The sequence below is a fragment of the Hylobates moloch genome, unplaced genomic scaffold (assembly GCF_009828535.3).
Source record: "Hylobates moloch isolate HMO894 unplaced genomic scaffold, HMol_V3 SCAFFOLD_9, whole genome shotgun sequence".
NCBI lineage: Eukaryota > Metazoa > Chordata > Mammalia > Primates > Hylobatidae > Hylobates > Hylobates moloch.
Genome location: NW_026652284.1, coordinates 97,642,619 through 97,666,726, shown reverse-complemented (window position 1 = coordinate 97,666,726; position 24,108 = coordinate 97,642,619). Strand labels below are relative to the sequence as shown.

Here is a 24,108-nt window from a genome sequence, read left to right as displayed (position 1 = left end):
AAGCAGAGCACCTCTCCTCCTCCAAAGGAACGCAGTTCCTCACCAGCAATGGAACAAAGCTGGACAGAGGATGACTTTGACGAGTTGAGAGAAGAAGGCTTCAGACGATCAAACTACTCCGAGCTACGGGAGGAAATTCAAAACAATAGCAAAGAAGTTAAAAACTTTGAAAAAAAATTTAGAGGAATGGATAACTAGAATAACCAATGGAGAGAAGGGCTTAAAGGAGCTGATGGAGCTGAAAGCCAAGTTTCAAGAACTATGCGAAGATTGCAGAAGCCTCAGTAGCAGATGCGATCAACTGGAAGAAAGGGTATCAGTGATGGAAGATGAAATGAATGAAATGAAGCAAGAAGGGAAGTTGAGAGAAAAAAGAAAAAAAAGAAATGAACAAAGCCTCCAAGAAATTTGGGACTATGTGAAAAGACCAAACCTACATCTGATTGGTGTACCTGAAAACGACGGGGAGAATGGAACCAAGTTGGAAAACACTCTGCAAGATATTATCCAGAAGAACTTCCCCAATCTAGCAAGGCAGGCCAACATTCAGATTCAGGAAATACAGAGAATGCCACAAAGATACTCCTCGAGAAGAGCAACTCCAAGACACATAATTATCAGATTCACCAAAGTTGAAATGAAGGAAAAAATGTTAAGGGTGGCCAGAGAGAAAGGTCGGGTTACCCACAAAGGGAAGCCCATCAGACTAACAGCTGATCTCTTGGCAGAAACTCTACAAGCCAGAAGAGAGTGAGGGCCGATATTCAACATTCTTAAAGAAAAGAATTTTCAACCCACAATTTCATATCCAGCCAAACTAAGTTTCATAAGTGAAGGAGAAATAAAACACTTTACAGACAAGCAAACGCTGAGTGATTTTGTCACCACCAGGCCTGCCCTAAAAGAGCTCCTGAAGGAAGCACTAAACATGGAAAGGAACAACCGGTACCAGCCCCTGCAAAAACATGTCAAATGTAAAGACCATCAGGGTTAGGAAGAAACTGCATCAACTAACGAGCAAAATAACCAACTAACATCATAATGACAGGATCAGACTCACACATAACAATATTAACTTTAAATGTAAATGGGCTAAATGCTCCAATTAAAAGACACACACTGGCAAACTGGATAAGGAGTCAAGACCCATCAGTGTGCTGTATTCAGGAAACCCATCTCACGTGCAGAGACACACATAGATTCAAAATAAAGGGATGGCGGAAGATCTATCAAGCAAATGGAAAACAAAAAAAGGCAGGGGTTGCAATCCTAGTCTCTGACAAAATAGACTTTAAAACAACAAAGATCAAAAGAGACAAAGAAGGCCATTACATAATGGTAAAGGGATCAATTCAACCAGAAGAGCTAACTAACCTAAATATATATGCACTCAACACAGGAGCACCAAGATTCATAAAGCAAGTCCTGAGTGACCTACAAAGGGACTTAAACTCCCACACAATAATAATGGGAGATTTTAACACCCCACTGTCAACATTAGACAGATCAACGAGACAGAAAGTTAACAAGGATATCCAGGAATTGAACTCCGCTCTGCACAAAGTGGACCTAATAGACATCTACAGAACTCTCCACCCCAAATCAACAGAATATATATTTTTTTCAGCATCACACCACACCTATTCCAAAACTGACCACATAGTTGGAAGTAAAGCTCTCCTCAGCAAATGTAAAAGAACAGAAATTATAACAAACTCTCTCTCAGACCACAGTGCAATCAAACTAGAACTCAGGATTAAGAAACGCACTCAAAACGACTCAACTACATGGAAACTGAACAACCTGCTCCTGAATGACTACTGGGTACATAATGAAATGAAGGCAGAAATAAAGATGTTCTTTGAAACCAACGAGAACAAAGACACAACATACCAGAATCTCTGGGACACATTCAAAGCAGTGTGTAGAGGGAAATTTATAGCACTAAATGCCCACAAGAGAAAGCAGAAAGAACCAAAATTGATACCCTAACATCACAATTAAAAGAACTAGACAAGCAAGAGCAAACACATTCAAAAGCTAGCAGAAGGCTAGAAATAACTAAAATCAGAGCAGAACTGAAGGAAATAGAGACACAAAAAACCCTTCAAAAAATTACTGAATCCAGGAGCTGGTTTTTTGAAAAGATCAACAAAATTGATAGACCGCTAGCAAGACTGATAAAGAAGAAAAGAGAGAAGAATCAAATAGATGCAATAAAAAATGAAAAAGGGGATATCACCACCGATCCCACAGAAATACAATCTACCATCAGAGAATACTACAAACACCTCTATGCAAATAAACTAGAAAAGCTAGAAGAAATGGATAAATTCCTCAACAAATACACTCTCCCAAGACTAAACCAGGAAGAAGTTGAATCTCTGAATAGACCAATAACAGGTTCTAAAATTGTGGCAATAATCAATAGCTTACCAACCAAAAAGAGTCCAGGACCTGATGGATTCACAGCCGAATTCTACCAGAGGTACAAGGAGGAACTGGTACCATTCCTTCTGAAACTATTCCAATTGATAGAAAAAGAGGGAATCCTCCCTAACACATTTTATGAAGCCAGCATCCTCCTGATACCAAAGCCTGGCAGAGACATAACCAAAAAAGAGAATTTCAGACCAATATCCTTGATGAACATTGATGCAAAAATCCTCAATTAAATACTGGCAAACCAAATCCAGCAGCACCTCAAAAAGCTTATACACCACGATCAAGTGGGCTTCATCCCTGGGATGCAAGGCTGGTTCAACATATGCAAATCAATAAATGTAATCCAGCATATAAACAGAACCAAAGACAAAAACCACATGATTATCTCAATAGATGCAGAAAAGGCCTTTGACAAAATTCAACAACCCTTCATGCTAAAAACTCTCAATAAATTAGGTATTGATGGGACGTATCTCAAAAGAGCTATCTATGACAAACCCATAGTCAATATCATACTGAATGGGCAAAGACATGATTGTATATCTAGAAAACCCCGTCGTCTCAGCCCAAAATCTCCTTAAGCTGATAAGCAACTTCAGCAAAGTCTCAGGATACAAAATCAATGTACAAAAATCACAAGCATTCTTGTACACCAATCACAGACAAACAGAGAGCCAAATCATGAGTGAACTCCCATTCACAATTGCTTCAAAGAGAATAAAATACCTAGGAATCCAACTTACAAGGGATGTGAAGGACCTCTTCAAGGAGAGCTACAAACCACTGCTCACTGAAATAAAAGAGGATACACACAAATGGAAGAACATTCCATGCTCATGGGTTGGAAGAATCAATATCGTGAAAATGGCCATACTGCCCAAGGTAATTTATAGATTCAATGCCATCCCCATCAAGCTACCAACAACTTTCTTCACAGAATGGGAAAAAACTACTTTAAAGTTCATATGGAACCAAAAAAGAGCCCGCATCACCAAGTCAATCCTAAGCCAAAAGAACAAAGTTGGGGACATCACACTACCTGTCTTCAAACTATACTACAAGGCTACAGTAACCAAAACAGCATGGTACTGGTACCACAACAGAGACGTAGATCAATGGAACAGAACAGGGCCCTCAGAAATGATGCTGCATATCTACAACTATCTGATCTTTGACAAACCTGACAAAACAAGCAATGGGGAAAGGATTCCCTATTTAATAAACAGTGCTGGGAAAACTGGCTAGCCATATGTAGAAAGCGGAAACTGGATCCCTTCCTTACACCTTATACAAAAATTAATTCAAGATGGATTAAAGACTTAAATGTTAGACCTAAAACCATTAAAATCCTACAAGAAAACCTAGGCAATACCATTCAGGACATAGGCGTGGGCAAGGACTTCATGTCTAAAACACCAAAAGCAATGGCAACAAAAGCCAAAATTGACAAATGGGATCTAATGAAACTAAAGAGCTTCTGCACAGCAAAAGAAACTACCATCAGAGTGAACAGGCAACCTACAAAATGGGAGAAGATTTTTGCAATCTACTCATCTGACAAAGGGCTAATATCCAGAATCTACAATGAACTGAAACAAATTTACAAAAAAACAAACAACCCCATCAAAAAGTGGGCAAAGGACATGAACAGACACTTCTCAAAAGAAGACATTTATGCAGCCAAAAAGCACATGAAAAAATGCTCATCATCACTGGCCATCAGAGAAATGCAAATCAAAACCACAATGAGATACCATCTCATACCAGCTGGAATGGCCATCATTAAAAAGTCAGGAAACAACAGGTGCTGGAGAGGATGTGGAGAAATAGGAACACTTTTACACTGTTGGTGGGACTGTAAACTAGTTCAACCATTGTGGAAGTCAGTGTGACAATTCCTCGGGGATCTAGAACTAGAAATACCATTTGACCCAGCCATACCGTTACTGAGTATATACCCAAAGGACTATAAATCATGCTGCTATAAAGACACATGCACACGTATGTTTACTGCGGCACTATTCACAATAGCAAAGAGTTGGAACCAACCCAAATGTCCAACAACGATAGACTGGATTAAGAAAATGTGGCACATATACACCATGGAATACTATGCAGCCATAAAAAATGATGAGTTCACGTCCTTTGTAGGGACATGGATGAAACTGGAAAACATCATTCTCAGTAAACTATCGCAAGGACATAAAACCAAACACCGCATGTTCTCACTCATAGGTGGGAATTGAACAATGAGAACTCATGGACACAGGAAGGGGAACATCACACTCCAGGGACTGTTGTGGGGTGGGGGGAGGGAGGAGGGACAGCATTAGGAGATATACCTAATGCTAAATGACAAGTTAATGGGTGCAGCAAACCAACATGGCACATGTATACATATGTAACAAACCTGCACATTGTGCACATGTACCCTAAAACCTATAGTATAAGAATAAAAAATAAAAAATAAAAAAAAGAAAATAATTTAGCCTTTTGCCTTTTGTCATTTCTTCCCCATCTTGCCTCAGTTGTCTTCATCCAAAACATTTACCTAACTAAACTAGGGTTTGGGAGGAGAGGACTCACAGTGAGGTTGTGTGCATAACGAATTTCATTTTGTCCCTGCTTGATTCAGAGCTAATTTTTTTCTCCAACTTGTTAGTTTACTACAGAGTGTCAGTTTCATTCCCTCCTCTAGAAGACTGGTGTAGTCATTTCTATCAATGCCTTCATTACTACACGGATCCACTACAAGCAAGTTGATGTCTTGGGGAATTCGTTCCAATGAGCTTTTACCTGTATATTATAAGTACTACACTGCCTGTAAAGGACTTTTGAGTTTCTTGGAGAAAAATGTTATTCTTTGCAGATGTTTTAGAATATCTTTAAAGTTTTTGACTTCCAATAGACTGAAATATTTTCTAGCAGTATAGTAGTGAAACTGTTTCTAGACAAACCTTAAAAATTCAAATAGACCATAGTAACATTTTTACTTGTGATTATGAAGACAATCAAAGCAAAAGAGGCCTTTTAATACAAAATTTTGTTTTAATGATCACGATAATTGAGTTAATTCTTTAGTGCACTTGTAATAAAAAATATTTGTGGAATTGATATATTAGTCATGTGATCCAATTTAGAAAACGGTAACACAGTGTGCCAAATAATACTTAGTTGAGGCAAAAAAGGAGAGAAAAATACTTTTTGCTCTTCAAACTCTCCTTTTCATTTTAGTAAACTCGTATTGTATTGAACAATGTATAAACATAGTCCTAGAAGTGCTCTTATAGGTTGGTGCTTTGTATTTTTCTTGAGTGCAGGTAGTTAAAGTCACGAATTTCCTTACAGGTTTCAGTGTATTTCTTTTAAGGCAAGTTAGCACTTAAGTAAGAGCTCCCTCCACTGGAGTCTGAGCTTTAAAACTCCTTTTGCCTACTATTTACCTTCCTTCAAGAAGCTCCCCTTCCTGGACCCCGCCAGTACTGGGAGATTAAACTAACAAAACATTAAATAATGTCCTTCAGGAAAATGCAGCCAAGCCCATTTATCAATCCAAGGAGGCTGAACTGGAGAGAAACAAAAAAAACGTATACAGTTCCTCCTGTCATTCTTGAATCACATCAGCTGCACAGAATATGTTCTTGGAAGCTTAGAACATAAACTGACTGTAATCATATGCCTTAAAGGTCTCAGCCCAGTTTTTCATCAAATGAACATTTTGATGAATTATTGCTTTCAAGGAAAAGTTGGAAATTTATACACCAGAAACTCTACCCCAGGGTTATTCTGCTTTCTTTAAGAAGTTTACCAGTTTGTGCTGCATTTCTAAAAAACAGAAACATCATATTTAATATTTTTTAGGGCATTTAAGTTAATAAAATATTCTGGCTAATCCTGGGTGACCCCTTTTATCATACTTGAATTGCATATTTTCAACGAATTGGAATAAAAGAAGACCAGATAATTAACACAAATGATATAGGTCATGTTCAACCATTCTTGTGAGGTCTATAGTTCACCATTATGAATATTCATTGCTAGCTGTGTAACCTTTACTAAGTTACATAAGCACTTTGGAAATGTTTTCTTATCTAAAAATGGGCCTACTGACACTTTACGTACCTCAAAGTGTTGCTTCAAAGATTAAATAAAATAATGAATGTGAAAGTAGTTTGCAAACCATAAAAACTATTGTGATGAAAATAATGGCCATGAAACAGTGAGACAGGTCTTTCAGAGTGACCAACTGAGCTTTCTGGTAAAATTTGTCAGTGAGGGTGGTATGTGGAATTAATACCATTACTTCAGAGATACATTGCATACCAAAAGATGTACAAGTACTGGTTAATAGAGAGAGATGGCTAACTGAACAACATTTGGCCCAATAGAGAGCATTATCTCTTCACATAGTAGACAGCATACTAAGGATTTTTAAAAGTTGATGTTATTCTCCAAATCCTGTTCTTTTCCATTTGAAAAGAAAGGAAAAAAAAAAAGAAATTTTATCTTGGAAGGTTTACTGTGGATTTATTTTTTGAGTGAGCAAATCTTTATAACTTAACATAGATTGATAGGGTCAATAAAATTTGAATATTTTTGAGTAAGTTGCATTATCAAAATCAACACAAACCAACTGATACGTACAGTCCTCCAAAAATTACTTAGGCTGTGTGGTCATAGTGCTGTGTGAATATACACATATTCTCTATGTTCGGTTTCCCTGTTATTGACTTTCTACCACGTTTCCCTTTTCCCCGATGTCACAATTCCAATCAAATCAGTAGGCGCTCAATAAATCTTGGATGAAAGTACTCATTATACTTACGTATGGTAGAAACATCAAGCTCCCTGGAAGAATGTTCAAATTAAATATTGCAATTTTTCAAATGCTAAAAAATTCATAGGCATTTTGCACATGGATTACCAAAGTATACTTCAGATCTTCCATGGAGTGGGCATTCTTTATCAACTGGAAATCATTATATAATTGGTCTAGTAAATGTTTGCTGATGATTCTGATATTTAATTCTTTCAGAATTTATTTTGTTTCCTATGACCAAAGAAGATGAGAAGCAAATGATCTATCCTTAGAGGTTCAATCTTCATTTTATTTGCATGTTTATGACAGCTTGATCTTGTAGCCTCCATTTTTTCCTTCTTATCTTGTTTTTCCCAGTAGAGTGATGTAGTTCCTTCCCAATGTTTGATTAATTCTTTGTATATTCTACAACACATTGAATTTATTAACCTCTTTTTCAAGGAGACTATGAACTACTTGAAGGTGTTTTTTTATATCTTCAGTACCCAGCACACTGCCCTTTGTCACCATCATAAAGAATCTCGATATATTGTTGTTGTGTAATGAGAGATTGACAAAAAATACTCTCATTCTCTCTCTGCCTTATTGAGATCCTTGAGATGCGACAAAGTTGTATTTTCAGGAAAATGTTCTTAAGTATAAGGGCAACTGCTCGATTTAACAATTTGCCTATAAAGTCTACTAAAATATCTGAACTTCACAGAAGATAAAAGTAAATGATAAAATTGTTTCTATTTGTTTAGGGCTGGAAGATTTGAAGTGAGCAGCTGGGACTATATCCTCCTTGCACTTTGTTCATACATAAGGAGAAATGAAAATTCTGAAAAGACATCTGTATTGGAAATCAAAATACATTGCCGAAGTCAATGTTGAGTTGACATTCTGCTTGCAAATATTCTTTTGAGATTGGTTCTTGTAAATCTCTTTCCCATCTGGTTTTTATGTCTGCTCTGGGACTTGTATGCACAGAGTTGTCTAGGATCTGCTCAGAATGTTGAAATAAAGTGTGTGGGTTTTTAATAAAAGGTTAGCTGGTAGGGGAGACACCGTCTTGGTCATATCTAAACTGCATATATATCTTGTAGCTCAGTTAAAGTTTTGGAAACTTTGGGAAGTGTTTTCTTGGAATAAGAAAACTTATTTGAAGTCATGAAATAATCCTATCCTGCAACTTATATTTTTGTAGAGAACATTTGCTGGAAGGATAATTTTTATTTTTAAACACAGGAAGAGTGAGTAGCAGAGAAGGGTTTGTGATTGCAATTTCCTCTCTTACCATGATTGCACTATTTCCATTAAATTAATGATGGAGAGAAACAATTGTTTATAAAAAGGTTCTTTTCCTTATTGAAAGTTAATTGGGGAATATTGATCTCTTCTTAAATGGCAAATTTAACGATGACAAAGAGAAAAAATTCAATCTGAGATGTCATGATAAATAAGCCCATGATTATAACTTAACATCTGGAACTGGTATCCCTCCTTGAGTTTTATGAGGGAATGGTGCTTTGAATGAACTCTTGCAAGTGAGAACATGATCACCATCATCATCACGTAGCATTTACTCAATTCAGCGGTTAATGTCTACACAGCAACCAATGTGGATTCATCTAAGGACAAAAAAGACATCATTTGCCTCCTTAGAACCATGAAATTGGCCCTTGCTCCCATCATCTAAAGTGTGTGTGTGTGGAGTGGGGTGGGGGAGAGGGGATTCCAGAAGCAGATGGGAAGAAGAGAAAGCACTTAAAGAAGCCCTGTGTGACTCTGAATGTCCTCTTCACTGAGGAAATAGCTAAACCAGCCTTCTGGAACCAGAAGCTTTCTCTCCAGTAGTGGGGATAAGTCTACTGTCTTTAATTTTGTAATTTTTTTGTTTGTTCTTTTTGATTCAAGCAATACAGAGCAAAAAATCACGGAAGGAATAAAGTGAATCAAAAATGGTGTCCTCATGGTCCTTTGGGGACCATAGTTGTATCCATTGGAGAAATAGGGGATATTAAGTCAATCTTGCCATCCAGTGGAGTCCCCTCTTACTTGCATTTAACATGCAACCCCCCTACCCAAGTCCTCATAGCAGCAAACAAATTCACAGATCTACTCTCATATTTTAAAGTTGTAGAGACTTACTTTTAAAACAGAAGGGGCAAACCATTTAGGAAAGTGGAATATTTTTAAAATTTTCCCTGATCTCTCATTTACCACAAGGGATTTCATAATTATCTTAAAACAAGATGACTTTCATCCTCGACATCTAGATTGAGAGTTCTTTCTTTTGTTAATGTAGATCAGTCATTTTCTAATTTTGATATTCATAAGAAAGGGATTTTCTTAAGAGTAATTTTGTCTGCATATGCTTTTTACTTTATCTGCTGACTTAAAACTCTCACCTTTGCTTAAACTGTAACTCCCCTGATTGAGTTTTTCCAGGCCTCTCTATTCCAGAGGCAGTTCAGCAAGATAACTCGTCCATGTTGGTCTTCAGGAGGGGTTTTCTGGCTGATAGCCCATGTGAGGCTATGCTCCTGTGTATCCTCCGAGTACGCTCTCCTTTGTTTATTACATGTGCATGACTAATATTAGTAGCTCAAGAGTAACCCCAGAGTTCAGTGGGTACACCATTCATAAGATCAAGACAACAATATTATCATACCCATCACATTTCTTACAATCAGGTAATTAAAATGTCAATTGCACCTAGACTCTATAAGGCACATCAATTAGATTACATATGCTTACAACTGGGATTCCCCAATATTACATAATTTCAAATTAAATAGACAATGTGAGTCCTTCCTTCCTATTTTTAAACTTCATCCGTAGCTAGACATCTTGTTAAGTAAATATGTTCTATTGTGGTTACCGCTGCATTCTAACTCCCCGTTATTAATTTGTCAGTCTATTTTTAGCTCTGGACATTATTCTATCTGACTCTTCTTTAATGCTCCCATCCACCACTTCACTTGGAGCTTTCTTCAACTTTCTCTTGCCCATCATTAGAAAGTAATCTGCTCACTGCTCAACAATCTCTAACTAAATGTGGTGACACTTACTATAAAATGAAATAGTTTCTTTTCTGCTTTTTTTTTTTGAGATAGGATCTTACTCTGTTGCCCAGGCTATAGTTCAGTGGAATCATTATAGCTCACTGTGGCCTCAAACTTCTGGGCTCAAGCAGTATTCCCACCTCAGACTCCCAAGTAGCTGGGACTACAAGTACATGCCACTGCACCCAGCTAATTTTATTTTTTGTAGAGATGGAGGTCTTGTTTTATTATCCAAGCTGTTCTCAAATTCCTGGCTTCAAGTGATCCTCCTGCCTCAGCCTCCCAAAGTGTTGGGATTACAGGTGTGAACCACCATGCCCAGCCAATAGTTTCTTGTTATTAGTCATAGCACTATTATCTGATATAGTGAGAGTGCTCATGAATTTTTGCCATAATGGGAAAATGCTTGCATGTTTGTGCATGTGTTTGTGTGTACTTGCATGCACAGTTCATTGTAGTGTGCATCTCTTGGTCTAATTAGTGATGTTCTCGGACAAATTCTGTGCCTGTTGTTCTCACGAGTTGTTAGGGATGGTGTTTGCACAAACAAGTCATTTTAATGCTAGCCACTGAGACATGGCCCCATTAAGATGGCTATAAAGACAATGAAGGCTAACTTAATATAGATCATGTCACTTCTGAAGTGGTTCCTATCCAAGATAATTGAAACCTTTCTGGCCCATTGGGAAGAACCATCATGCGGGATAAATGGTGTCAGTGGTTTACCACTCTTCAGAAAGTGATTTATTTAAATTGTATACAGCAGAAACATATCCTCAGGCAAGGCAATGCAAAGACTTGTTTATAAAGTGGACCTTTTCCTGTTCCCAGACATCTGAGTAAATAGGTATATATTCTGTCCAGCTGGACCATAAACACCTGATTGCTGAGACTAGAAGATTGCTGAGAAGCATAAAAGGTGAGCAAGAGGGTGGTTGTTCTGTCCAACAGTCAGCTACAAAAGACAGAGACTGGCATTCAGTGGATGATCCAACTATCACAATATTTATTTTAGACAGATAGGATAATGTTGTGGAAAGGGGCAAAAGGGGAATTTATGTGTGTCTCATCAGACACATAGACAAACAACAAGAAAAACAGCACAAATTCAGGGCAACCTTTTACACATGCTTGTTTTCGTAGATGTGGCTCCTTTGATCAAGATTCTACTGGTGAAGATGCAAAGGACATTTTTTCCCCTAGATTGATCTGTATATCAAGGAAAAGTGGAGCCCAGACAATTTCTGTAACAACTTCTGGAGGGGCTTATTTGTCTCATGTCACACAGTATGGTTTTTGTGGGAGAAACAGAAGTGAGGAGGGAAGAAGAGATGGAAGAAGAAGGAATCCCTTAATGTTCTCTGCCATCATGGCCTATCCAGGTACTTTGGACTTTTTTGGGTGAGAGTTTTTGAGACTTTACTCAAATGCATGTTAAAACCTAAAATAAAGACAAATAATCAATAAATAAAAACTATAAATTGTATGGGGGTTAGGATTCAAGTTGTGGTGTGTGTGTATGTGTGTGCTCACATGCGTGCATATGAATGACAATGTGTGTGCATTTGGTTACTTCCCTATAGATTTAAAAATTCTTAACATGGAAGGAAAATAATTTTTATCTGTTTCATATACAAAAACAAATGCCCTTTGTCAGTTTAGTAAATTCAGTAGGTTGAACTGTTTAGGGCTTCAAGAATCGTATCAAAAAGTTCGGTCTTCATAAAGGACATACAGTATCTTTAAAGATTTAAGTAGGAGAGTGAAATAATGAGATATTTACCTTAATTTCATATGCTGACTTCTGAGCAGAAAATAAATTAGAAGAGGAAAATGGTAAACGAGATAGAACTATTAGGAAGATTTTTGGAGATGAAAGTGGCTTGATCTTGAGTGACGGGAGCAGAGATATTAAGAAGTGGACAGAGATGAGATGCAATTAAGAGGCAGAATTGGTAGGACTCCATGATGGATTGGATGTGAGGATAAGGAACAGAAAGGGGTCAAGCAAGGCTCCTGGGTTTCTGAGATGAGCAACTGGGTGAATTGTGTTTTGCAATGAAGATGGAGTATATTTAGAATGGAGGACATTGTTTAGAAAGAAAATGAGTTCAGGTTGCAGCACTTTCAGTTTGAGATATTTATAAGACCAGTGAATATCTAGAATGAGAAGTTGGTTGTATGTATCTAGTGCTCAGAAGAAGGTCTTGAAAGGAAACACAAAGTAAATTAAATGGTCTTTGAAGCCGTGAGAGTGATGGAGATGATGATTAAGAGTGAAGTAAGACAAAAGTAAGGGATCATGAGCAAAAGTGAGACACAAGAGGCCTAAGATCTAACCTCAAACAATTTCAATGTTTAGAAGATAGACTGAGTGTGAGAAATTTCCACAGGAGACTAATATGGAGTGGTTAGGAAGGTAGGATAAAAGTCAGGAGAGCATATCATTGTGGAATTTCAGGAAAGAGAATGTTTCTAACAGGCAGAAGTTGAGGCATCACTTATGATGAGAAATGGAAAATGTACATTGGATAATAACATGGGGGGAGATCATTCGTGACCTAAGGAAGAGCACGCTTAGTTGAGTAGTAGCAACAGAAGCCAGAGTGGAATCACATGAGAGTGAATACAGTGTGGAAATAAAGGCTGCTTGCCCAGATACTCTGGATAAAAGTTGCTATTAGAGGGATAGAGGGAAGGGTCAGTAGCTTGAGAGGCATACATGATTCAGGGAGGATATAATTGTTGTTATGTTAAATTTTTCTAAAATGGAGAGACTGTAGCATTACTGAATGCTTATAGTAAGCGTCCAGAAGGTAGAATTTAAGGATATTACCACAGTGTGGAGAAAGCACAGAGGCAGCTGGGCAGGGACACAGATGCCAGAGGCACAAGAAAACTTCAAAGGCCCAAAGGCGTGCGCGTGCACACACACATACACACACACGCACACACACCATCCGTGAGAAAGAAGTAGCTGGTGAAAGGCATTCTGCAGGACTCATTAGTCCTGCTGGATACCAAATGTGCCAGAGAGGTGCTAATTTCTTTATCTGCAATAGCTCAATCTCCATAGCACACTAGAATAGAAGCCCCATGAAAGCTAGGATTTTTCTACATATTGCTCTTTGCAGCATTTCCCAGTGCCTATGACGGTGATTGGCAGGTTATAGGCCCTTAAAAATATTTGCTAAGTAAGCAAATGAATTAGGTAGGTCTGGCTGTTTCAGTTTTGTAGTTGAGGGAACTAGGAATTAGAAAGGTTAATTACTTTGCCCATTCACAAAGGCAGTAACGAAAGATATCTGGATTTGTATAAAATCAAGGATCTTGATCAACATGCTAAGTTGCCTTCTATTTTGAATCATATTGGATGAAGCAAACCTTTTTTTAGAATTTTAATATTCCCACATACTATCCTCATTATGTGAAGAGATTCTGAAGTATTAGAATCAAGTTTATTGAAGTACTTAAAGAGTATTGATGTCTGTTTAACATGAGTTTGATTATGCAGAATGGGAAGCCATTACCAAGCTATCCAGGCCCTTCTTTTAGAAACAACCAGCAAATATAAGCCCTACTTTTTTTTTCTTTAAACCATGTACCATGAGCAAGCATCCCTTTGATTGCCATATGCTGTGTTGTGCTCACTGTGCATGTACTTTTTTTGTTTTCCTATTTCAGTCCCTCAAGATATCTTTGCCTTCCTCTCTTAACTTGTGCCAGTATTAATTATGATCTTTTCTCCTTCTTTTATCTTACTTCTGCCTCTGTCTCAACTACTGAATCCAAGCTTTCATCCAGCTTTTAAGGGAAGCTAATATCTCATGAAATTGTGAGGGCCTGGGATCTTCAAAGAGCCAAGGATTCTGCCAGACTGAGCAATAGACTTGATGAGCATTCTCCACTTAAGATCTGAACTATGAGAAGTAGAATCAAAGCAGTTCTTTTGTAATTCCAAACAGCCATTTAGACATACGAAGAAATGAAAGTAAAGTAGTTCTAAAGACAAGGAAGATGGTCAATGAAAGGTAAGAAATCCTGACAAAACAAGAAGAAAAGTATTTCCTTTGGTCATGGTGGGCTTGTTTCTATGAGGAAGACTTGAGATTCTGAATATTATTTATAGCTTATTGCATAGTTAGGTTTAGGTTAATTTTATAGTAAACTATATTAGTTCTCATTCTTGCATGTGAGTTCAATTCTCAAACAATCCTTGTTAATCTTAATAAAGGTGCATTAGAGAACCTCTTCAGGAATTGTACACAAAGATCTTTAAGAGGCTTGCCTCCAACAGGCTGCTGAAGTGAAGACACTTATAATTAGACCAGTGGGCCATATAAATAGTATTCTTACAGATTTCTGTGTAAGAAAATCTTATTTTTATTTGGATGTATTTAGAAGTTCTATGGGCTACTTAAGACTTCCTTAATCCTCTGTCTCTGAGTCTCTGAAAACAGACTTAGGCTTATTGGCTTAACACTGCTTTCCTGTAAACTTTTGTTATGGAAATGCCTCTCATTCCTAAATATTATTATTGTGACTCTCATCTAACAAAGTTTTACAATGACAGGTCTTGGATCTTCTAGAAGAGAAAAAAAAATCTGTTTAATTCTCAAAAGTATATTGTTTCTTTCCAGTTACCAGAGTAGAATTTATAAAGTTTATAATTTGCGCATCTCTGTGCTTCAATCCTCAATTACCAAATGATCTCAGAAAAGAGTAAATTGCATTTCTAATTCAGAAATTTCAGGCTGGTTAAATGCCTAGAGTTGTATTGAATGCTATCATATGACTTCTTCTCATGCTTCTCTGATAATCCACTGGCAATTTTTGCCCACTTACAATGGAAGTGGTATCATGCAGACTTGACAGAAGGGTGGTAGTTCAGAGTTTGATATCAGGTTTACCATGTGTCTTTAGATAAGTGAATTAACCTATCTGAGTCTATGCTTTCGTATTTAAAAATGAACACTTTGGGATGGGTAGCACTCATTTACTTCTTCAAATATTTATTGCATTCCTTCTGTGTTCTAGCTACCGCACTTTTGCTTGAGTTACAACATTGCACAAGATAGTGTTCCTGTCTTCATGGACCATAGTGTAGATGACAAAGATAAATAACCAGACAATTATAAAACAGTGAAATAAACAATACCAGTGAAAGCATAAGTTCCAAGATAATGGGCTGTCAACTTTATCCATCCTCTAGGTAGATTGCCAATTATTTGCATTTCTTTGAATTTGTCATGCAGTCTTCATTGCCTCCATGTCTTTAAACATGTTCCCTCTGCCTAGAATAGTATTTACCATATTCTTTACCTAGCTAATGTCTACTTAGTTCTCAAAGTTCAGATCAAGTATTACTTCTCAGGGAAACCTTCTTAAGTTAACTCTTTGAGTCTGGTTTGTGTGGCCCTCCTTGAGTGCCTCTGGCCCTTATATGCATTCTTCAACAATAGTAGCTTGACTTTATTTGCTTACCAGTACTATTGTTAGGATGTAAACTCATACAGTGCAGGAATCCCATCTTTTATTTCTTTATTCCCAGAACATGGTCTAATGTTTGGTGTACAGCAAATGTTCTATAAATATTTGTGGATTATGTGAATATCAAACATTTATTGAACACCTACTATGTGGCAGGTACTAAGAAGGGATTCGCTTTCATCACCTTATTTGCTTTATTTTTTAAAACACTCTTTGTTATGGTGTGTAGTATTCCTACCCTCCTTTAGAGATGGAGAAACAGAGATTCACAGAAGCTCGGTAATTTTCTCAAGGTAACACAGATGGACATCTCCAGAGTTTGAAGCTGGTTTTCCAGAGGATTTCCTCTTTATTCTACTACACTGTAAATCATGGGTTTTGTTGTTTTAACATGTGTGTGTGTGTGTGTGTGTGTTTATGTGCGTGTTCAAGGGGAAGTCGTTGTAAAGAAGATCACCTTCTTTAAGAGGAAATTCAAGGCTAATGGTTTTTGTGCCATATTTGTATAAACTGGTGTAAATCTACCCTTGGGTATTTTGGCTCATTAGTGGGAGAAACATTGAGCTTCTTCAAGTGAACAGATGTCTATGCATAGTTATATCTTTGAAGCAAGGTTATGGTAGGGCGTAATCTGCATACCTCTGTAATATATATATGAATGATAGAGATATATGTACATAGCTTATCAGGAAAAGTTTGTATATAAAATCTCCTAGGATATTATGGAGAAACAGAGAAGGAGTCTAGATATCTGGGGCCTTGGGGGTATTAGGATTATAAACAGATATAGAGTTATATCATTTTAAAGAAAAGATTTGTAATTGTAAAAGACCCAAATACAAAATTTGGGAGATAAGTAATACTGACCCCTACAAAATGTATGGAGGTAGTTGGGGAATGTTTTCTGCTGACCAGAGTAAAATCGTACCTTCACTTAAAATCAAAAGTCCTAAGTTCTCACTTGACTAGATTCTATAGAAGTCAGCTCAAATATTGAAACAATACATATTTTTCTTAATTTCAAAAGTTCTTGAACATAATCAGTTAGACAAAAATCTTAGCTCTTTTTAGCCAGACACAATGGCATAAAACAGAGATATGGGCATTTCTACTCTAATGCCAATGTTTGCACTATTGAATAACCTTACATTCTGCAAAGTTGGACACTGAAAATAATAAGGGCTATGGGAAAAATAAGGTGTGGAGAGATGACTCAAGACTGTAAAATTTGGAAAGTAGAGCACTAAAAACACTAAGACAATTACTGTTAAAAAAAAAAAGCTGGCATAGATAACCCTCTAATAGCATTGGCACGTGGCTTCAGAGATGATTGGTCATTAGCAATTTTAAAACGTGGGGCTTTTACTTGTTCCTTTGAAGTGTAAAAATCGTCCTTCCAATATGGACCATTTTTATTAAAACTAAAAATCAGATCCAATGTGTAGCCTATTTTGTTAATCCATTATTTTAATATGGGGATTAATGTCTGCAGCTTCTGAATCTGTGTTGGCACTTTCATCAGCAAGTTTAACAAAATTGAATATGTAGACATGTGCTTGAAGCACTAAAGAAAAGTGCCTTTGCAGATTTCTTAGCATTTTTCTTAAGATCATCATGGGTTGCTATGCTTTTTCTTTATTTGTGACAAAGTTTGCCGTGGATAACTTTAAAACATTAAGCTACTGGGAAACAATGTATAAGAACCAACAATACTTCTGTGTTATAAGAACATCTTTCCCTATTTACCAGTCATATATGGAGAAATTTACATAAAAGAATTGGCCTTTTTACAAGAAAAGATTCTCCTAATTCATGTGATATATAAGGTTCCAACATCGTGTAATGAATGTTAGATTCGTCTATATTAAACTCTGACTCACTGACTATTTTCAGAGCCTGCTTCATCTTAATCCATGCCAGTGTTCTACGATAATAACACAGTAAACAAGCTTTTGCTTATAGACTAGCAGTATAGAGTAGCCATGTGTGGTGGAGGTGGATTTTGAGAAAGGATGAAATGGTACCTTGGGAAAGTAAAAAGAAACAAAAAATACCTTTATTAGTCTAATAAATAGTTTTAACTGTGCTGCTAGATTTGTTTTACATCAAATAATCATTGACTTCAATGTTTCTGCTTCAACTTAGATGGTCTTCCTTCTTCTTTTCCTCTTTCCTTCTCTTTTTCCTTGTTTTGTCTCCTTCATTTTTAAAAATTTTTCACACGTATTTTATCTGTTTTTTTTCTTTCTTCACTATGCATTAGATATGTACTATTTAACTGTTAGATCCTAGAGATAAAATGGTGAACAAAAGCAGTTTGGAGTATTGTTGAGAGATTTAAACATACAATTCCACAAATACATGTTAGTAAACAAGAAGTAAGTCCAGTATTACCAAGGAGAGGAGCTATACAAGCATGTAAGAGGGAAATATATCTCAGATATGTTGCCCAGGCTTTCCTCAGGAAATAAACTCAGAAGAATGAGTGCGTTAACTAGGTGAAGATAGGAGGGAAGATCATTCCTGACAGGGAGAATTGTTTCTGCAAAAACCCTGCAGCTCAAGTAACCACAAAGCTTATGAAAGACTGAAGGAGGACCAGTGTGGTTGGATGAAGGAGCTAGGAAGGGTTTTGGCATAGAGCCAGATCGTGCAGGGCATAGCTTGCCTGGGATGGGATAAAGATTCTCATCTTTAACTCTAGAGAGATAGAAATCATTGAAATGTTTTAAACCAGGAGATCTGTGATATGATCAGATTTGCATTTTGCAAATGTGTCTCTGTCCACAGTATAACAAGATTGATACACAATTTTGTGCTTATTGCAATTTTACATCTTTAAGGTATCCCTGCAAGGAAAGAGCAACCCTGATGTCTGCATTTTTCCATTTTGGAAATAGAAAGAATGAGGCTTATGAGAATGAAAATTATCCTTTGCTTGATGGAGTCTGTTTTTTTCCTCATACTTCCTCTAAGGGATATCAGTATCACAAGAGATGGCATCATAGCTGTGAAACAAAGCATACAGGTAAAATAACCACATTTCTTTGAATAGAGGGGCCTCATTCTCTCATTTTTTTGTACTCTCCATCTTGAAAACAGCTTCTATTCCCACCTGAACTCTCATTTGTAAGCTACTTCTGTCTCAGTTTTGTTGGAGGTGTTTCTAGGTTTTTCTGCCACATTAAACATGTACATCTCCAGGATCTACCATTGAAAAGTTTGAACAGATCACTGGAATTAGCAAAAGAAGAAAAGAAAAAGAAGTCAGATTTTTGGCAGGAGGCTATCTACCTGAGGACACATTGCCTCATTCCCCTGGCAACCATGCCTGTGATTAACAGTTTTCATAAATAATTCAAGTCTTCCATTTGCACTCTCTATAATCCCTCTTAGGGAGGGAACGGCACAGTATTTAGGGGTTTTTAGTTAAGCAAAGTCACACTCCCTGTGGCTCCTCTTCCTTCACTCAAACTATTACACTGTGAGATTAAGAGCTCCAGAAATGTGTTAGGTTTTGTGCAGAATTTAAAGGAAACACTGGATGTTTCTCAGTAAATTTTATGTCCAGTTTGCCACCTAAGCCTCTGCTCTGTACCTCCTTTAACAACACATTCTTTCCTTTTAGAAAGTAGAGTTGCTTTGAGGGCATAATCTTAACAACCAATGGTTTCTGTCCATCTAATGATAACAGGCCACTTTGTAAGTTCTGGCTGCCAGCAATACTGCTTGAGGTGAAATTATGAGAGGTGGGGCCTGCACCAGAAGCAAGAAATTGAAGAAGAGGGCATCAGCTATAAATTTTTCACTTGTCTAATGGACTGTAGTTTTAGGGTCCCAAAGTGAAGTAGCTGGTGGGGAAGAATTTCATTATGACAAAAATGTGTGAAGCCAGAATTCTCCCTAATCTTTTGTCATAATCAAATCTTCAAAACTCCCAGATGATAAATGGGCATCATGGAAATGTATCTAGGGTCCAATCACTTTGAATCTGAAGTGCAATCACAGATCATCTCATGATTTAAACACACACACACACACACGCACACACACACAGACACACAGAATTTATCAGGGCAGGGCTTAGACATTTCTATACTGCACACAAATGTGCATTCCTAGCATCAATCTTCTAACACTGAAATGTTCACTAGGCAACAAGTAATGAACTGACCTGGGTGGAGAAATTTTGAAAAGTTATAGCTCCTCCACTAAGACATCCAATGACCTGGTAATAGAGACAGAAAGAAGAAAAACAGAATAGAGAAAAGATTGGTTGAAGGCAGAACAGCAAGAGAAAGTCCAAAAAAAAAATGAGAAATAATGATAGAGAGGGAGAGAGAGAAAAAGAAGAAACATACTAAAGGGATGCTTCTTAAGGCAGCTAAGAGAGTGTGAAAGATTGAGACCATGGAAGATTCTGGACAGGGAATCAACTAGGACTGTTTATTACACTAGAGGCTGAATACGTTATCCTTATTTGTGGCATATTATTTTAAATCTACTTCTAAATATGAATGTTTTAATCCTTTCTAGAATGAGATGAGGTGTAAGTAGATAATTAAAAACAGAACCAGAAATGACTTATGATGTTAAACTACACCAAAAAATAGAGGGAATAAAAATAAGAGATTAAAAAAATAAAGGAATGTGAGAGGAGGCATTTGGGTGAGCTTCCTGTTATGAACTACATATTTAGCTTTGGACTCCATGTTATAAAAGGCAAAGTGGGAGGTCATCTAGTATTGTCAAACTAAAACAACAAGAGCAACAACAACAACAGTAAGCATCTTAAAATTTTATCAAGAAAATTAACACCTTTTTTTCTGGCACTAAAAAACAAATATATATATGTAAGAGATAAAATAGTGGAAAATATTTTATTGTGGTTTCTAAAAAAAGGAAGGAAGGAAGGGAGGGAGGAAGGAAAGGAAGGAAGGAAGAAAGGAAGGAAGGAAGGAAGGAAGGAAGGAAGGAAGGAAGGAAGGAAGGAAGGAAGGAAGGAAGGAAGGAAAGGAAGGAAGGAAGAAAGGAAAGAAGGAAGGAAGGTTCTTATAACAGTATTTTATGTTTATATAGTGGTTTGTAATATATCCCATACTTTTACTTTAATTATTTCACTTGAGCCTCCTAAATAGTCCTATGACTTAGAAAAGGCACATACAATGATCACGTAACAGATTAAAATTAAACACTTGAAAAGAAAATGCTATTAGTAAAATTGATGGACAATATACTAGAACCCAGGACTTCTGACCCGTAATCCAATTCCATCTGCTTCCTTAAAAAAGCAAAATGTAAACTATTAAATCAATGATGTTACCACTTGGATTGCCTCAGAATTAACTATGAACAGCTTTATTGAGATATAATGGAAAAATAAAAATTGTACATATTTAAGGTGTACACTGTGATAATTTGATATACGTGCATATATTCACTAAATGAAATGATCACAATAAAGCTAATTAAAACATTCATCATTTAATGTGGTTTCCTTTTTGTGTGTGGTGAGAACATTTAAGATCTAATCTTGAGCAAGTTTCGGGTATAGAATACAGAATTGTCAACTATAGCCACCATGTTGTACATGAGATCCCCAGAACTTTGTCATCTTATAACGGAAAGTTTGTACCCTTTTACAAATATCACCCTATTCCATGCACCTCCCACCTGGCTTTTGGCAACCAGCATTCTAGACTTTGCTTCTGTGAGTCTGACTTTTTTAGATTTCACATATAAATGATATTATACAATATTTTTCTTTCTGTCTCTGCTTATTTCATTTAGCATAATGTCCTCTAGATGCATTCATGTTGTTGCAAATGGTGGAGTTTCCTCCTTTTTTATGGCTGAATAATGGTTCATCTCACACACACACACATATATATATAAATATATGATATGTATGCATCACATTTTCTTCATCCACCAATGGACACTTATATTGTTTCTGTATCTTAGCTATTGTGAGTAATGCTGCAATGAACATGGGAGTGCACATATCTCTTCAAGATGTTGACTTCATTTCTTTTGGACATATATCCAGAAGTTAGATTGCCGGATAATATTGTAGTTCGATTTGTAATTTTATGAGAAGCCTCCATGCATGCTGTTCCATAATGACTGTGCTGATTTACATTCACACCAACAGTGTACAAGGGTTCTCTTTTTTTCACACTCTCACTAACCCTTGTTAGCCCTTGTCTTTTTGATAGCAGCATCCTAACAGGTATGAGGTGATATCTCATCATGGTTTTGATTTACATTTCTCTACTGATTAGTGATATTGACTACCTTTTCACTTACAAATGTTGGACATTTGTGTATCTTCTTTGTAAAAAATGTTTATTGAAGTCCTTTGCCCATTTTTTAATAAAAATATTTCTTCTGTTTTTTTGCTATTAAGTTATATAAGTTGCTCATATATTTTGAACATTAATTCTTTATCAAATATATGGTTGGCAAATATTTTCCTCCCATTCTGTGGGTTGCCTTTTCAGTCTGTTGAATGCATCCTTTGTTATGCAGAACCATTTAAGTTTGATGTATATAAAACTAAAATGCTTTTGGCATCATATCCAAGAAATCATTGCCAAGACCAACGTCATAAAGATTTCCCCTTTGTTTGCTTCTAGGAATTCTACACTCTCCGATCTTTTATTTAAGTCTTTAATCTACTCCAAGTTAGTTTTTTGTGTGTAGTATAAGATAAGGGTCCAAATTCATTCGTTTGCATGTCAATATTCAATTTTCTCAACACTATTTTTGCAAGGGACTCTCCTTTTCCCATTGTGTACTTTGTAGATCAATGGACCATATATGTGTGGATTTATTTCTGGGCTCTTTCTTCTGTTCCATTGGTTTATATATGTCTTTATACCAGTACCATATTGTTTTTATTAGTGTAGCTTTATAATATATTTTGAAATCAATAAATGTGATGCTTCCATCTTTGTTCTTTGTCAAGATCACTTTGGCTATTCTGGGTCTTTTGTTGTTTCATATAAATTTTGGATTGTTTGTTCTATTTCTATAAAAAGTGTCACTGGGATTTTGATGGAAATAGGATAGAATCTGTATATATCTGTGGGCAATACAGACATTTTAACCATAGTAAGTCTTCCAATTTGTGTACGTCAGATGTCTTTCTATTTATTTGTGTCTTCTTTAATTTCTTTCATCAGCATATTGTAGTTTTCACTGTAAGTCTTTTACCTCCTTGGTTAAGTTTATTCTTAAGTATTTACAATTTTTGATACTATTATAAATGAGATTGTTTTCTTAATTTTCTTTTGAGAAATTGAATTTATTATTCAAAACCTTTCACATGTGAATTTCATCAAGTATTTAAGGAAGAAATATTTTCAATATTATGAAATGTTTTCTGATAGTAGAAGGAAAACTTCTCAACTTGTTTTATGATGCTAGTTACCCTGATAACAAAACTTGACAATGATGTTACTAAATAAAGTTACAGAACAATATCCCTCATAAAAATATACTAAAAATACTTAAAAGTATAACAAATTAAAATCAGCAATATTATAGTATCATTAGGGTAGTTTATTTTAGAAATACACAATTTGTCTTTTAAAATTATTTAATATAATTTATCATGTCAATGGAATAAAATAAGACACATATAATTAATTAATAGATGTGGAAAAGACACTGAGAAAATTTAATACCAATTTATTATTAAGGTTCTTGCGTAAAAAGGAGAAGCAAAGATTAAAACTGTCTCTGTTTGCATATTACATGATTCTTTAATTAGAAAATCCTAAAGAATTTGCCAAACACCTATTAGAACTAGTATGTCTGCTTTGCATGAACACAGAATATGAGGTAATATTTAAAAATCAGTTATATTTTACACACTGGCAGGAAACAATTGGAAAATTAAACGTTAAAAATTCCATGTATTTTAGCATTAACACATAAAAATGAAAGAATAAATTTGAACAAGTTTAACAAACATTTTTAAACAAAAATAATTTTATAGTGAAAACTACCAAAATGTTCTTGAGAAAAAAGATCTAAATAAATGGAGACATATGCCATGTACATTGATTGTAAAACCCAATAGATTTAAGATTTCAATTTATCTATAGTTTGAATCTTGTCCAAATTATAGTGTCAGCTATTTTTAAGCTGATTCAAAAATTTATATGTAAATGCAAGCAATAAAGAATATCCAAAACATAACTGAAATGAACAAAGATTAAGGATTTACACTATCTGACTTTCAGATTTACAGGCACCCTAAAACTACAATAATTGAGAAAGTATAGTGCAGGCATAAAG

General features: G+C 36.1%; 1 long non-coding RNA gene across 1 annotated transcript in view; it reads left to right on the top strand.

Moving 5' to 3' along the window:
- Window positions 1-11,626, top strand: part of LOC131384263 (uncharacterized) — a 64,350-nt gene extending 52,724 nt beyond the window's left edge. The window contains exon 3 of the long non-coding RNA XR_009214935.1: window positions 11,455-11,626. This is a non-coding gene — a long non-coding RNA (uncharacterized LOC131384263). The remainder of the gene's footprint in view (window positions 1-11,454) is intronic.
- Window positions 11,627-24,108: the final 12,482 nt, after the last annotated feature.